This window comes from Lonchura striata, chromosome 16, assembly GCF_050655825.1.
Source record: "Lonchura striata isolate lonStrDom1 chromosome 16, ASM5065582v1, whole genome shotgun sequence".
Classification (NCBI taxonomy): Eukaryota; Metazoa; Chordata; class Aves; order Passeriformes; family Estrildidae; genus Lonchura; species Lonchura striata.
Genome location: NC_140718.1, coordinates 6,935,001 through 6,950,715, shown reverse-complemented (window position 1 = coordinate 6,950,715; position 15,715 = coordinate 6,935,001).

The window sequence follows — 15,715 nt, the reverse complement described above, 5'->3', positions numbered from 1 at the left end:
TGGGAAAGAAAACTCAGCAGTCCAGGTTCCTGATGTCAGTTTGTAGGGCTCCCTTGGGTCTATCAGGGCAGCACAAGTTTGAGGTGGGGACATCTTCGGTGTGGGGTCCATCCTTCGATATAAGGATTCTTTGCAGTGAGGCCCCAGCCCATGTCCAGGGGCCCCTGGGCACATCCTTTTTCCATTTTCCCTGGGAAAGAAAACTCAGCAGTCCAGGTTCCTGATGTCAGTTTGTAGGGCTCCCTTGGGTCTATCAGGGCAGCACAAGTTTGAGGTGGGGACAACTTCGGTGTGGGGTCCATCCTTCGTTATAAGGATTCTTTGCAGTCAGGGCCAGGGGCCCCTGGGCACATCCTTTTTCCATTTTCCCTGGGAAAGAAAACTCAGCAGTCCAGGTTCCTGATGTCAGTTTGTAGGGCTCCCTTGGGTGTATGAGGGCAGCACAAGTTTGAGGTGGGGACATCTTCGGTGTGGGGTCCATCCTTCGATATAAGGATTTTTTGCAGTCAGGGCCAGGGGCCCCTGGGCACACCCTTTTTCCATTTTCCCTGGGAAAGAAAACTCAGCAGTCCAGGTTCCTGATGTCAGTTTGTAGGGCTCCCTTGGGTCTATCAGGGCAGCACAAGTTTGAGGTGGGGACAACTTCGGTGTGGGGTCCATCCTTCGTTATAAGGATTCTTTGCAGTCAGGGCCAGGGGCCCCTGGGCACATCCTTTTTCCATTTTCCCTGGGAAAGAAAACTCAGCAGTCCAGGTTCCTGATGTCAGTTTGTAGGGCTCCCTTGGGTCTATCAGGGCAGCACAAGTTTGAGGTGGGGACAACTTCGGTGTGGGGTCCATCCTTCGATATAAGGATTCTTTGCAGTGTGCCCCCAGCCCATGTCCAGGGGCCCCTGGGCACATCCTTTTTCCATTTTCCCTGGGAAAGAAAACTCAGCAGTCCAGGTTCCTGATGTCAGTTTGTAGGGCTCCCTTGGGTGTATGAGGGCAGCACAAGTTTGAGGTGGGGACATCTTCGGTGTGGGGTCCATCCTTCGATATAAGGATTTTTTGCAGTCAGGGCCAGGGGCCCCTGGGCACAACCTTTTTCCATTTTCCCTGGGAAAGAAAACTCAGCAGTCCAGGTTCCTGATGTCAGTTTGTAGGGCGCCCTTGGGTCTATCAGGGCAGCACAAGTTTGAGGTGGGGACAACTTCGGTGTGGGGTCCATCCTTCGATATAAGGATTTTTTGCAGTCAGGGCCAGGGGCCCCTGGGCACATCCTTTTTCCATTTTCCCTGGGAAAGAAAACTCAGCAGTCCAGGTTCCTGATGTCAGTTTGTAGGGCTCCCTTGGGTCTATAAGGGCAGCACAAGTTTGAGGTGGGGACAACTTCGGTGTGAGGTCCATCCTTCGTTATAAGGATTCTTTGCAGTCAGGGCCAGGGGCCCCTGGGCACATCCTTTTTCCATTTTCCCTGGGAAAGAAAACTCAGCAGTCCAGGTTCCTGATGTCAGTTTGTAGGGCTCCCTTGGGTCTATCAGGGCAGCAAAAGTTTGAGGTGGGGACAACTTAGGTGTGGGGTCCATCCTTCGATGTAAGAATTTTTGGCAGTCAGGTCCAGGGTTCCCTGGGCACATCCTTTTTCCATTTTCCCTGGGAAAGAAAAGTCAGCAGTCCAGGTTCCTGATGTCAGTTTGTAGGGCTCCCTTGGGTCTATCAGGGCAGCACAAGTTTGAGGTGGGGACAACTTCGGTGTGGGGTCCATCCTTCGATATAAGGATTTTTTGCAGTCAGGTCCATGGGGCCCCCGGGCACATCCTTTTTCCATTTTCCCTGGGAAAGAAAACTCAGCAGTCCAGGTTCCTGATGTCAGTTTGTAGGGCTCCCTTGGGTCTATCAGGGCAGCACAAGTTTGAGGTGGGGACAACTTCGGTGTGGGGTCCATCCTTCGATATAAGGATTTTTTGCAGTGAGGTCCCTGCCCAGTGCCAGGGGCCCCTGGGCACATCCTTTGGCCATTTTCCCTAGGAAAGAAAACTCAGCAGTCCAGGTTCCTGATGTCAGTTTGTAGGGCTCCCTTGGGTCTATCAGGGCAGCACAAGTTTGAGGTGGGGACAACTTTGGTGTGGGGTGCATCCTTCGATATAAGGATTTTTTGCAGTCAGGGGCATGGGCCCCTGGGCACATCCTTTTTCCATTTTCCCTGGGAAAGAAAACTCAGCAGTCCAGGTTCCTGATGTCAGTTTGTAGGGCTCCCTTGGGTCTATCAGGGCAGCACAAGTTTGAGGTGGGGACAACTTCGGTGTGGGGTCCATCCTTCGATATAAGGATTTTTTGCAGTCAGGGCCAGGGGCCCCCGGGCACATCCTTTTTCCATTTTCCCTGGGAAAGAAAACTCAGCAGTCCAGGTTCCTGATGTCAGTTTGTAGGGCTCCCTTGGGTCTATCAGGGCAGCACAAGTTTGAGGTGGGCACAACTTTCCTCTGGGGTCCATCCTTCGATATAATGATTTTTTGCAGTCCAGGCCAGGGGCCCCTGGGCACATCCTTTTTCCATTTTCCCTGGGAAAGAAAACTCAGCAGTCCAGGTTCCTGATGTCAGTTTGTAGGGCTCCCTTGGGTGTATGAGGGCAGCACAAGTTTGAGGTGGGGACAACTTCGGTGTGGGGTGCATCCTTCGATATAAGGATTTTTTGCAGTCAGGGCCAGGGGCCCCTGGGCACATCCTTTTTCCATTTTCCCTGGGAAAGAAAACTCAGCAGTCCAGGTTCCTGATGTCAGTTTGTAGGGCTCCCTTGGGTCTATCAGGGCAGCACAAGTTTGAGGTGGGGACAACTTCGGTGTGGGGTCCATCCTTCGATATAAGGATTTTTTGCAGTCAGGGCCAGGGGCCCCTGGGCACATCCTTTTTCCATTTTCCCTGGGAAAGAAAACTCAGCAGTCCAGGTTCCTGATGTCAGTTTGTAGGGCTCCCTTGGGTCTATCAGGGCAGCACAAGTTTGAGGTGGGGACAACTTCGGTGTGGGGTCCATCCTTCGATATAAGGATTTTTTGCAGTCAGGGCCAGGGGCCCCCGGGCACATCCTTTTTCCATTTTCCCTGGGAAAGAAAACTCAGCAGTCCAGGTTCCTGATGTCAGTTTGTAGGGCTCCCTTGGGTCTATCAGGGCAGCACAAGTTTGAGGTGGGCACAACTTTCGTGTGGGCTCCATCCTTCGATATAATGATTTTTTGCAGTCCAGGCAAGGGGCCCCTGGGCACACCCTTTTTCCATTTTCCCTGGGAAAGAAAACTCAGCAGTCCAAGTTCCTGATGTCAGTTTGTAGGGCTCCCTTGGGTCTATCAGGGCAGCACAAGTTTGAGGTGGGGACAACTTCGGTCTGGGGTCCATCCTTCGATATAAGGATTTTTTGCAGTCAGGGCCAGGGGCCCCCGGGCACATCCTTTTTCCATTTTCCCTGGGAAAGAAAACTCAGCAGTCCAGGTTCCTGATGTCAGTTTGTAGGGCTCCCTTGGGTCTATCAGGGCAGCACAAGTTTGAGGTGGGGACAACTTCGGTGTGGGGTGCATCCTTCGATATAAGGATTTTTTGCAGTCAGGGCCAGGGGCCCCTGGGCACATCCTTTTTCCATTTTCCCTGGGAAAGAAAACTCAGCAGTCCAGGTTCCTGATGTCAGTTTGTAGGGCTCCCTTGGGTCTATCAGGGCAGCACAAGTTTGAGGTGGGGACAACTTCGGTGTGGGGTCCATCCTTCGATATAAGGATTTTTTGCAGTCAGGGCCAGGGGCCCCTAGGCACAAACTTTTTCCATTTTCCCTGGGAAAGAAAACTCAGCAGTCCAGGTTCCTGATGTCAGTTTGTAGGGCTCCCTTGGGTCTATCAGGGCAGCACAAGTTTGAGGTGGGCACAACTTTCGTGTGGGCTCCATCCTTCGATATAATGATTTTTTGCAGTCAGGGCCAGGGGCCCCTGGGCACATCCTTTTTCCATTTTCCCTGGGAAAGAAAACTCAGCAGTCCAGGTTCCTGATGTCAGTTTGTAGGGCTCCCTTGGGTCTATCAGGGCAGCACAAGTTTGAGGTGGGGACAACTTCGGTGTGGGGTCCATCCTTCGATATAAGGATTTTTTGCAGTCAGGGCCAGGGGCCCCTGGGCACATCCTTTTTCCATTTTCCCTGGGAAAGAAAACTCAGCAGTCCAGGTTCCTGATGTCAGTTTGTAGGGCTCCCTTGGGTCTATCAGGGCAGCACAAGTTTGAGGTGGGGACAACTTCGGTGTGGGGTCCATCCTTCGATATAAGGATTTTTTGCAGTCAGGGCCAGGGGCCCCCGGGCACATCCTTTTTCCATTTTCCCTGGGAAAGAAAACTCAGCAGTCCAGGTTCCTGATGTCAGTTTGTAGGGCTCCCTTGGGTCTATCAGGGCAGCACAAGTTTGAGGTGGGGACAACTTCGGTGTGGGGTCCATCCTTCGATATAAGGATTTTTTGCAGTCAGGGCCAGGGGCCCCCGGGCACATCCTTTTTCCATTTTCCCTGGGAAAGAAAACTCAGCAGTCCAGGTTCCTGATGTCAGTTTGTAGGGCTCCCTTGGGTCTATCAGGGCAGCACAAGTTTGAGGTGGGGACAACTTCGGTGTGGGCTCCATCCTTCGATATAAGGATTTTTTGCAGTGAGGTGCCTGCCCAGTGCCAGGGGCCCCCGGGCACATCCTTTTTCCATTTTCCCTGGGAAAGAAAGGTCAGCAGTCCAGGTTCCTGATGTCAGTTTGTAGGGCTCCCTTGGGTCTATCAGGGCAGCACAAGTTTGAGGTGGGGACAACTTCGGTGTGGGGTGCATCCTTCGATATAAGGATTTTTTGCAGTCAGGGCCAGGGGCCCTCGGGCACATCCTTTTTCCATTTTCCCTGGGAAAGAAAACTCAGCAGTCCAGGTTCCTGATGTCAGTTTGTAGGGTTCGCTTGGGTCTATCAGGGCAGCACAAGTTTGAGGTGGGGACAACTTCGGTGTGGGGTCCATCCTTCGATATAAGGATGTTTTGCAGTCAGGGCCAGGGGCCCCTGGGCACATCCTTTTTCCATTTTCCCTGGGAAAGAAAACTCAGCAGTCCAGGTTCCTGATGTCAGTTTGTAGGGCTCCCTTGGGTCTATCAGGGCAGCACAAGTTTGAGGTGGGCACAACTTTCGTGTGGGCTCCATCCTTCGATATAATGATTTTTTGCAGTCCAGGCCAGGGGCCCCCAAGCACATCCTTTTTCCATTTTCCCTGGGAAAGAAAACTCAGCAGTCCAGGTTCCTGATGTCAGTTTGTAGGGCTCCCTTGTGTCTATCAGGGCAGCACAAGTTTGAGGTGGGGACAAGATCGGTCTGGGGTCCATCCTTCGATATAAGGATTTTTTGAAGTCAGGGCCAGGGGCCCCCGGGCACATCCTTTTTCCATTTTCCCTGGGAAAGAAAACTCAGCAGTCCAGGTTCCTGATGTCAGTTTGTAGGGCTCCCTTGGGTCTATCAGGGCAGCACAAGTTTGAGGTGGGGACAACTTCGGTGTGGGGTGCATCCTTCGATATAAGGATTTTTTGCAGTCAGGGCCAGGGGCCCCTGGGCACATCCTTTTTCCATTTTCCCTGGGAAAGAAAACTCAGCAGTCCAGGTTCCTGATGTCAGTTTGTAGGGCTCCCTTGGGTCTATCAGGGCAGCACAAGTTTGAGGTGGGGACAACTTCAGTGTGGGGTCCATCCTTCGATATAAGGATTTTTTGCAGTCAGGTCCAGGGGCCCCTGGGCACATCCTTTGGCCATTTTCCCTGGGAAAGAAAACTCAGCAGTCCAGGTTCCTGATGTCAGTTTGTAGGGCTCCCTTGGGTCTATCAGGGCAGCACAAGTTTGAGGTGGGGACAACTTCGGTGTGGGGCCCATCCTTCGATATAAGGATTCTTTGCAGTGAGGCCCCTGCCCAGGGCCAGGGGCCCCTGGGCACATCCTTTTTCCATTTTCCCTGGGAAAGAAAACTCAGCAGTCCAGGTTCCTGATGTCAGTTTGTAGGGCTCCCTTGGGTCTATCAGGACAGCACAAGTTTGAGGTGGGGACAACTTCGGTGTGGGGTCCATCCTTCGATATAAGGATTTTTTGCAGTCAGGGCAAGGGGCCCCTGTGCACAACCTTTTTCCATTTTCCCTGGGAAAGAAAACTCAGCAGTCCAGGTTCCTGATGTCAGTTTGTAGGGCTCCCTTGGGTCTATCAGGGCAGCACAGTTTTAAGGTGGGGACAACTTGGGTGTGGGGTCCATCCTTCGATATAAGGATTTTTTGCAGTGAGGTTCCTGCCCAGTGCCAGGGGCCCCTGGGCACATCCTTTGGCCATTTTCCCTGGGAAAGAAAACTCAGCAGTCCAGGTTCCTGATGTCAGTTTGTAGGGCTCCCTTGGGTCTATCAGGGCAGCACAAGTTTGAGGTGGGGACAACTTCGGTGTGGGCTCCATCCTTCGATATAATGATTTTTTGTAGTCCAGGCCAGGGGCCCCTGGGCACATCCTTTTTCCATTTTCCCTGGGAAAGAAAACTCAGCAGTCCAGGTTCCTGATGTCAGTTTGTAGGGCTCCCTTGGGTCTATCAGGGCAGCACAAGTTTGAGGTGGGGACAACTTCGGTGTGGGGTCCATCCTTCGATATAAGGATTTTTTGCAGTCAGGGCCAGGGGCCCCCGGGCACATCCTTTTTCCATTTTCCCTGGGAAAGAAAACTCAGCAGTCCAGGTTCCTGATGTCAGTTTGTAGGGCTCCCTTGGGTCTATCAGGGCAGCACAAGTTTGAGGTGGGGACAACTTCGGTGTGGGGTCCATCCTTCGATATAAGGATTTTTTGCAGTCAGGGCCAGGGGCCCCTGGGCACATCCTTTGGCCATTTTCCCTGGGAAAGAAAACTCAGCAGTCCAGGTTCCTGATGTCAGTTTGTAGGGCTCCCTTGGGTCTATCAGGGCAGCACAAGTTTGAGGTGGGGACAACTTTGGTGTGGCGTCCATCCTTCGATATAAGGATTTTTTGCAGTCAGGGCCAGGGGCCCCCGGGCACATCCTTTTTCCATTTTCCCTGGGAAAGAAAACTCAGCAGTCCAGGTTCCTGATGTCAGTTTGTAGGGCTCCCTTGGGTCTATCAGGGCAGCACAAGTTTGAGGTGGGCACAACTTTCGTGTGGGCTCCATCCTTCGATATAATGATTTTTTGCAGTCAGGGCCAGGGGCCCCTGGGCACATCCTTTTTCCATTTTCCCTGGGAAAGAAAACTCAGCAGTCCAGGTTCCTGATGTCAGTTTGTAGGGCTCCCTTGGGTCTATCAGGGCAGCACAAGTTTGAGGTGGGGACAACTTCGGTGTGGGGTCCATCCTTCGATATAAGGATTTTTTGCAGTCAGGGCCAGGGGCCCCTGGGCACATCCTTTTTCCATTTTCCCTGGGAAAGAAAACTCAGCAGTCCAGGTTCCTGATGTCAGTTTGTAGGGCTCCCTTGGGTCTATCAGGGCAGCACAAGTTTGAGGTGGGGACAACTTCGGTGTGGGGTCCATCCTTCGATATAAGGATTCTTTGCAGTCTGGACCAGGGGCCCCCGGGCACATCCTTTTTCCATTTTCCCTGGGAAAGAAAACTCAGCAGTCCAGGTTCCTGATGTCAGTTTGTAGGGTTCGCTTGGGTCTATCAGGGCAGCACAAGTTTGAGGTGGGCACAACTTCGGTGTGGGGTCCATCCTTCGATATAAGGATGTTTTGCAGTCAGGGCCAGGGGCCCCCGGGCACATCCTTTTTCCATTTTCCCTGGGAAAGAAAACTCAGCAGTCCAGGTTCCTGATGTCAGTTTGTAGGGCTCCCTTGGGTCTATCAGGGCAGCACAAGTTTGAGGTGGGCACAACTTTCGTGTGGGCTCCATCCTTCGATATAAGGATTCTTTGCAGTGAGGCCCCTGCCCAGGGCCAGGGGCCCCTGGGCACATCCTTTTTCCATTTTCCCTGGGAAAGAAAACTCAGCAGTCCAGGTTCCTGATGTCAGTTTGTAGGGCTCCCTTGGGTCTATCAGGGCAGCACAAGTTTGAGGTGGGGACAACTTCGGTCTGGGGTCCATCCTTCGATATAAGGATTTTTTGCAGTCAGGGCCAGGGGCCCCTGGGCACATCCTTTTTCCATTTTCCCTGGGAAAGAAAACTCAGCAGTCCAGGTTCCTGATGTCAGTTTGTAGGGCTCCCTTGGGTCTATCAGGGCAGCACAAGTTTGAGGTGGGGACAACTTCGGTGTGGGGTCCATCCTTCGATATAAGGATTCTTTGCAGTCAGGGCCAGGGGCCCCTGGGCACACCCTTTGGCCATTTTCCCTGGGAAAGAAAACTCAGCAGTCCAGGTTCCTGATGTCAGTTTGTAGAGCTCCCTTGGGTCTATCAGGGCAGCACAAGTTTGAGGTGGGGACAACTTCGGTCTGGGGTCGATCCTTCGATATAAGGATTTTTTGCAGTCAGGGCCAGGGGCCCCTGGGAACATCCTTTTTCCATTTTCCCTGGGAAAGAAAACTCAGCAGTCCAGGTTCCTGATGTCAGTTTGTAGGGCTCCCTTGGGTCTATCAGGGCAGCACAAGTTTGAGGTGGGGACAACTTCGGTGTGGGGTCCATCCTTCGATATAAGGATTTTTTGCAGTCAGGGCCAGGGGCCCCTGGGCACATCCTTTTTCCATTTTCCCTGGGAAAGAAAACTCAGCAGTCCAGGTTCCTGATGTCAGTTTGTAGGGCTCCCTTGGGTCTATCAGGGCAGCACAAGTTTGAGGTGGGGACAACTTCGGTGTGGGGTCCATCCTTCAATATAAGGATTCTTTGCTGTCAGGGCCAGGGCCCCCCGGGCACATCCTTTTGCCATTTTCCCTGGGAAAGAAAACTCAGCAGTCCAGGTTCCTGATGTCAGTTTGTAGGGCTCCCTTGGGTCTATCAGGGCAGCACAAGTTTGAGGTGGGGACAACTTCGGTGTGGGGTCCATCCTTCGATATAAGGATTTTTTGCAGTCAGGTCCAGGGGCCCCTGGGCACATCCTTTTTCCATTTTCCCTGGGAAAGAAAACTCAGCAGTCCAGGTTCCTGATGTCAGTTTGTAGGGCTCCCTTAGGTCTATCAGGGCAGCACAAGTTTGAGGTGGGGACAACTTCGGTGTGGGGTGCATCCTTCGATATAAGGATTTTTTGCTGTCAGGGCAAGGGCCCCCCGGGCACATCCTTTTTCCATTTTCCCTGGGAAAGAAAACTCAGCAGTCCAGGTTCCTGATGTCAGTTTGTAGGGCTCCCTTGGGTCTATCAGGGCAGCACAAGTTTGAGGTGGGGACAACTTCGGTGTGGGGTCCATCCTTCGATATAAGGATTTTTTGCAATCAGGGCCAGGGGCCCTCGGGCACATCCTTTTTCCATTTTCCCTGGGAAAGAAAACTCAGCAGTCCAGGTTCCTGATGTCAGTTTGTAGGGCTCCCTTGGGTCTATCAGGGCAGCACAAGTTTGAGGTGGGGACAACTTCGGTGTGGGGTCCATCCTTCGATATAAGGATTTTTTGCAGTCAGGGCCAGGGCCCCCCGGGCACATCCTTTTTCCATTTTCCCTGGGAAAGAAAACTCAGCAGTCCAGGTTCCTGATGTCAGTTTATAGGGCTCCCTTTGGTCTATCCGGGCAGCACAAGTTTGAGGTGGGCACAACTTTCGTGTGGGGTCCATCCTTCGATATAAGGATTTTTTGCAGTCAGGGCCAGGGGCCCCTGGGCACATCCTTTTTCCATTTTCCCTGGGAAAGAAAACTCAGCAGTCCAGGTTCCTGATGTCAGTTTGTAGGGCTCCCTTGGGTCTATCAGGGCAGCACAAGTTTGAGGTGGGGACAACTTCGGTGTGGGGTCCATCCTTCGATATAAGGATTCTTTGCAGTCAGGGCCAGGGGCCCCTGGGCACACCCTTTGGCCATTTTCCCTGGGAAAGAAAACTCAGCAGTCCAGGTTCCTGATGTCAGTTTGTAGGGCTCACTTGGGTCTATCAGGGCAGCACAAGTTTGAGGTGGGGACAACTTCGGTGTGGGGTCCATCCTTCGATATAAGGATTCTTTGCAGTGAGGCCCCTGCCCAGGGCCAGGGGCCCCTGGGCACATCCTTTTTCCATTTTCCCTGGGAAAGAAAACTCAGCAGTCCAGGTTCCTGATGTCAGTTTGTAGGGCTCCCTTGGGTCTATCAGGGCAGCACAAGTTTGAGGTGGGGACAACTTCGGTGTGGGGTCCATCCTTCGATATAAGGATTTTTTGCAATCAGGGCCAGGGGCCCCCGGGCACATCCTTTTTCCATTTTCCCTGGGAAAGAAAACTCAGCAGTCCAGGTTCCTGATGTCAGTTTGTTGGGCTCCCTTAGGACTATCAGGGCAGCACAAGTTTGAGGTGGGGACAACTTCGGTGTGGGGTCCATCCTTCGATATAAGGATTTTTTGAGGTCAGGGCCAGGGGCCCCCGGGCACATCCTTTTTCCATTTTCCCTGGGAAAGAAAACTCAGCAGTCCAGGTTCCTGATGTCAGTTTGTAGGGCTCCCTTGGGTCTATCAGGGCAGCACAAGTTTGAGGTGGGCACAACTTTCGTGTGGGGTCCATCCTTCGATATAAGGATTTTTTGCAGTCAGGGCCAGGGGCCCCATGGCACATCCTTTTTCCATTTTCCCTTGGAAAGAAAACTCAGCAGTCCAGGTTCCTGATGTCAGTTTGTCGGGCTCCCTTGGGTCTATCAGGGCAGCACAAGTTTGAGGTGGGGACATCTTCGGTGTGGGGTCCATCCTTCGATATAAGGATTTTTTGCAGTCAGGGCCAGGGGCCCCTGGGCACATCCTTTTTCCATTTTCCCTGGGAAAGAAAATTCAGCAGTCCAGGTTCCTGATGTCAGTTTGTAGGGCTCCCTTGGGTCTATCAGGGCAGCACAAGTTTGAGGTGGGCACAACTTTCGTGTGGGCTCCATCCTTCGATATAAGGATTTTTTGCAGTCAGGGCCAGGGGCCCCCGGGCACATCCTTTTTCCATTTTCCCTTGGAAAGAAAACTCAGCAGTCCAGGTTCCTGATGTCAGTTTGTCGGGCTCCCTTGGTTCTATCAGGGCAGCACAAGTTTGAGGTGGGGACATCTTCGGTGTGGGGTCCAACCTTCGATATAAGGATTCTTTGCAGTCAGGGCCAGGGGCCCCTGGGCACATCCTTTTTCCATTTTCCCTGGGAAAGAAAACTCAGCAGTCCAGGTTCCTGATGTCAGTTTGTAGGGCTCCCTTGGGTCTATCAGGGCAGCACAAGTTTGAGGTGGGGACAACTTCGGTGTGGGGTCCATCCTTCGATATAAGGATTTTTTGCAGTCAGGGCCAGGGCCCCCCGGGCACATCCTTTTTCCATTTTCCCTGGGAAAGAAAACTCAGCAGTCCAGGTTCCTGATGTCAGTTTATAGGGCTCCCTTTGGTCTATCCGGGCAGCACAAGTTTGAGGTGGGCACAACTTTCGTGTGGGGTCCATCCTTCGATATAAGGATTTTTTGCAGTCAGGGCCAGGGGCCCCTGGGCACATCCTTTTTCCATTTTCCCTGGGAAAGAAAACTCAGCAGTCCAGGTTCCTGATGTCAGTTTGTAGGGCTCCCTTGGGTCTATCAGGGCAGCACAAGTTTGAGGTGGGGACAACTTCGGTGTGGGGTCCATCCTTCGATATAAGGATTCTTTGCAGTCAGGGCCAGGGGCCCCTGGGCACACCCTTTGGCCATTTTCCCTGGGAAAGAAAACTCAGCAGTCCAGGTTCCTGATGTCAGTTTGTAGGGCTCACTTGGGTCTATCAGGGCAGCACAAGTTTGAGGTGGGGACAACTTCGGTGTGGGGTCCATCCTTCGATATAAGGATTCTTTGCAGTGAGGCCCCTGCCCAGGGCCAGGGGCCCCTGGGCACATCCTTTTTCCATTTTCCCTGGGAAAGAAAACTCAGCAGTCCAGGTTCCTGATGTCAGTTTGTAGGGCTCCCTTGGGTCTATCAGGGCAGCACAAGTTTGAGGTGGGGACAACTTCGGTGTGGGGTCCATCCTTCGATATAAGGATTCTTTGCAGTGAGGCCCCTGCCCAGGGCCAGGGGCCCCTGGGCACATCCTTTTTCCATTTTCCCTGGGAAAGAAAACTCAGCAGTCCAGGTTCCTGATGTCAGTTTGTAGGGCTCCCTTGGGTCTATCAGGGCAGCACAAGTTTGAGGTGGGGACAACTTCGGTGTGGGGTCCATCCTTCGATATAAGGATTCTTTGCAGTCTGGACCAGGGGCCCCCGGGCACATCCTTTTTCCATTTTCCCTGGGAAAGAAAACTCAGCAGTCCAGGTTCCTGTTGTCAGTTTGTAGAGCTCCCTTGGGTCTATCAGGGCAGCACAAGTTTGAGGTGGGGACAACTTCGGTCTGGGGTCCATCCTTCGATATAAGGATTTTTTGCAGTCAGGGCCAGGGTCCCCTGGGCACATCCTTTTTCCATTTTCCCTGGGAAAGAAAACTCAGCAGTCCAGGTTCCTGATGTCAGTTTGTAGGGCTCCCTTGGGTCTATCAGGGCAGCACAACTTTGAGGTGGGGACAACTTCGATGTGGGCTCCATCCTTCGATATAAGGATTCTTTGCAGTCTGGACCAGGGGCCCCCGGGCACATCCTTTTTCCATTTTCCCTGGGAAAGAAAACTCAGCAGTCCAGGTTCCTGTTGTCAGTTTGTAGAGCTCCCTTGGGTCTATCAGGGCACCACAAGTTTGAGGTGGGGACAACTTCGGTGTGGGGTCCATCCTTCGATATAAGGATTTTTTGCAGACAGGGCCAGGGTCCCCCGGGCACATCCTTTGGCCATTTTCCCTGGGAAAGAAAACTCAGCAGTCCAGGTTCCTGATGTCAGTTTGTAGGGCTCCCTTCGGTCTATCCGGGCAGCACAAGTTTGAGGAGGGGACAACTTCGGTGTGGGGTCCATCCTTCGATATAAGGATTTTTTGCAATCAGGGCCAGGGGCCCCCGGGCACATCCTTTTTCCATTTTCCCTGGGAAAGAAAACTCAGCAGTCCAGGTTCCTGATGTCAGTTTGTTGGGCTCCCTTAGGACTATCAGGGCAGCACAAGTTTGAGGTGGGGACAACTTCGGTGTGGGGTCCATCCTTCGATATAAGGATTTTTTGCAGTCAGGGCCAGGGGCCCCCGGGCACATCCTTTTTCCATTTTCCCTGGGAAAGAAAACTCAGCAGTCCAGGTTCCTGATGTCAGTTTGTAGGGCTCCCTTGGGTCTATCAGGGCAGCACAAGTTTGAGGTGGGCACAACTTTCGTGTGGGCTCCATCCTTCGATATAAGGATTTTTTGCAGTCAGGGCCAGGGGCCCCATGGCACATCCTTTTTCCATTTTCCCTTGGAAAGAAAACTCAGCAGTCCAGGTTCCTGATGTCAGTTTGTCGGGCTCCCTTGGGTCTATCAGGGCAGCACAAGTTTGAGGTGGGGACATCTTCGGTGTGGGGTCCATCCTTCGATATAAGGATTTTTTGCAGTCAGGGCCAGGGGCCCCTGGGCACATCCTTTTTCCATTTTCCCTGGGAAAGAAAACTCAGCAGTCCAGGTTCCTGATGTCAGTTTGTAGGGCTCCCTTGGGTCTATCAGGGCAGCACAAGTTTGAGGTGGGGACAACTTCGGTGTGGGGTCCATCCTTCGATATAAGGATTTTTTGCAGTCAGGTCCAGTGGCCCCTGGGCACATCCTTTGGCCATTTTCCCTGGGAAAGAAAACTCAGCAGTCCAGGTTCCTGATGTCAGTTTGTAGGGCTCCCTTAGGTCTATCAGGGCAGCACAAGTTTGAGGTGGGGACAACTTCGGTGTGGGGTGCATCCTCCGATATAAGGATTTTTTGCAGTCAGGGCCAGGGGCCCCTGGGCACATCCTTTTTCCATTTACCCTGGGAAAGAAAACTCAGCAGTCCAGGTTCCTGATGTCAGTTTGTAGGGCTCCCTTGGGTCTATCAGGGCAGCACAAGTTTGAGGTGGGCACAACTTTCGTGTGGGCTCCATCCTTCGATATAAGGATTTTTTGCAGTCAGGGCCAGGGGCCCCTGGGCACATCCCTTGGCCATTTTCCCTGGGAAAGAAAACTCAGCAGTCCAGGTTCCTGATGTCAGTTTGTAGGGCTCCCTTGGGTCTATCAGGGCAGCACAAGTTTGAGGTGGGCACAACTTTCGTGTGGGCTCCATCCTTCGATATAATGATTTTTTGCAGTCCAGGCCAGGGGCCCCCGGGCACATCCTTTTTCCATTTTCCCTGGGAAAGAAAACTCAGCAGTCCAGGTTCCTGATGTCAGTTTGTAGGGCTCCCTTGGGTCTATCAGGGCAGCACAAGTTTGAGGTGGGGACAAGATCGGTGTGGGGTCCATCCTTCGATATAAGGATTTTTTGCAGTCAGGGCCAGGGGCCCCCGGGCACATCCTTTTTCCATTTTCCCTGGGAAAGAAAACTCAGCAGTCCAGGTTCCTGATGTCAGTTTGTAGGGCTCCCTTGGGTCTATCAGGGCAGCACAAGTTTGAGGTGGGGACAACTTCGGTGTGGGGTCCATCCTTCGATATAAGGATTTTTTGCAGTCAGGGCCAGGGGCCCCCGGGCACATCCTTTTTCCATTTTCCCTGGGAAAGAAAACTCAGCAGTCCAGGTTCCTGATGTCAGTTTGTAGGGCTCCCTTGGGTCTATCAGGGCAGCACAAGTTTGAGGTGGGGACAACTTCGGTGTGGGGTCCATCCTTCGATATAAGGATTTTTTGCAGTCAGGGCCAGGGGCCCCTGGGCACATCCTTTTTCCATTTTCCCTGGGAAAGAAAACTCAGCAGTCCAGGTTCCTGATGTCAGTTTGTAGGGCTCCCTTGGGTCTATCAGGGCAGCACAAGTTTGAGGTGGGGACAACTTCGGTGTGGGGTCCATCCTTCAATATAAGGATTCTTTGCTGTCAGGGCCAGGGCCCCCCGGGCACATCCTTTTGCCATTTTCCCTGGGAAAGAAAACTCAGCAGTCCAGGTTCCTGATGTCAGTTTGTAGGGCTCCCTTGGGTCTATCAGGGCAGCACAAGTTTGAGGTGGGGACAACTTCGGTGTGGGGTCCATCCTTCGATATAAGGATTTTTTGCAGTCAGGGCCAGGGGCCCCTGGGCACATCCTTTTTCCATTTTCCCTGGGAAAGAAAACTCAGCAGTCCAGGTTCCTGATGTCAGTTTGTAGGGCTCCCTTGGGTCTATCAGGGCAGCACAAGTTTGAGGTGGGGACAACTTCGGTGTGGGGTCCATCCTTCGATATAAGGATTCTTTGCAGTCTGGACCAGGGGCCCCCGGGCACATCCTTTTTCCATTTTCCGTGGGAAAGAAAACTCAGCAGTCCAGGTTCCTGTTGTCAATTTGTAGAGCTCCCTTGGGTCTATCAGGGCAGCACAAGTTTGAGGTGGGGACAACTTCGGTGTGGGGTCCATCCTTCGATATAAGGATTTTTTGCAGTCAGGGCCAGGGGCCCCCGGGCACATCCTTTGGCCATTTTCCCTGGGAAAGAAAACTCAGCAGTCCAGGTTCCTGATGTCAGTTTGTAGGGCACCCTTCGGTCTATCCGGGCAGCACAAATTTGAGGAGGGGACAACTTCGGTGTGGGGTCCATCCTTCGATATAAGGATTTTTTACAATCAGGGCCAGGGGCCCCCGGACACATCCTTTTTCCATTTTCCCTGGGAAAGAAAACTCAGCAGT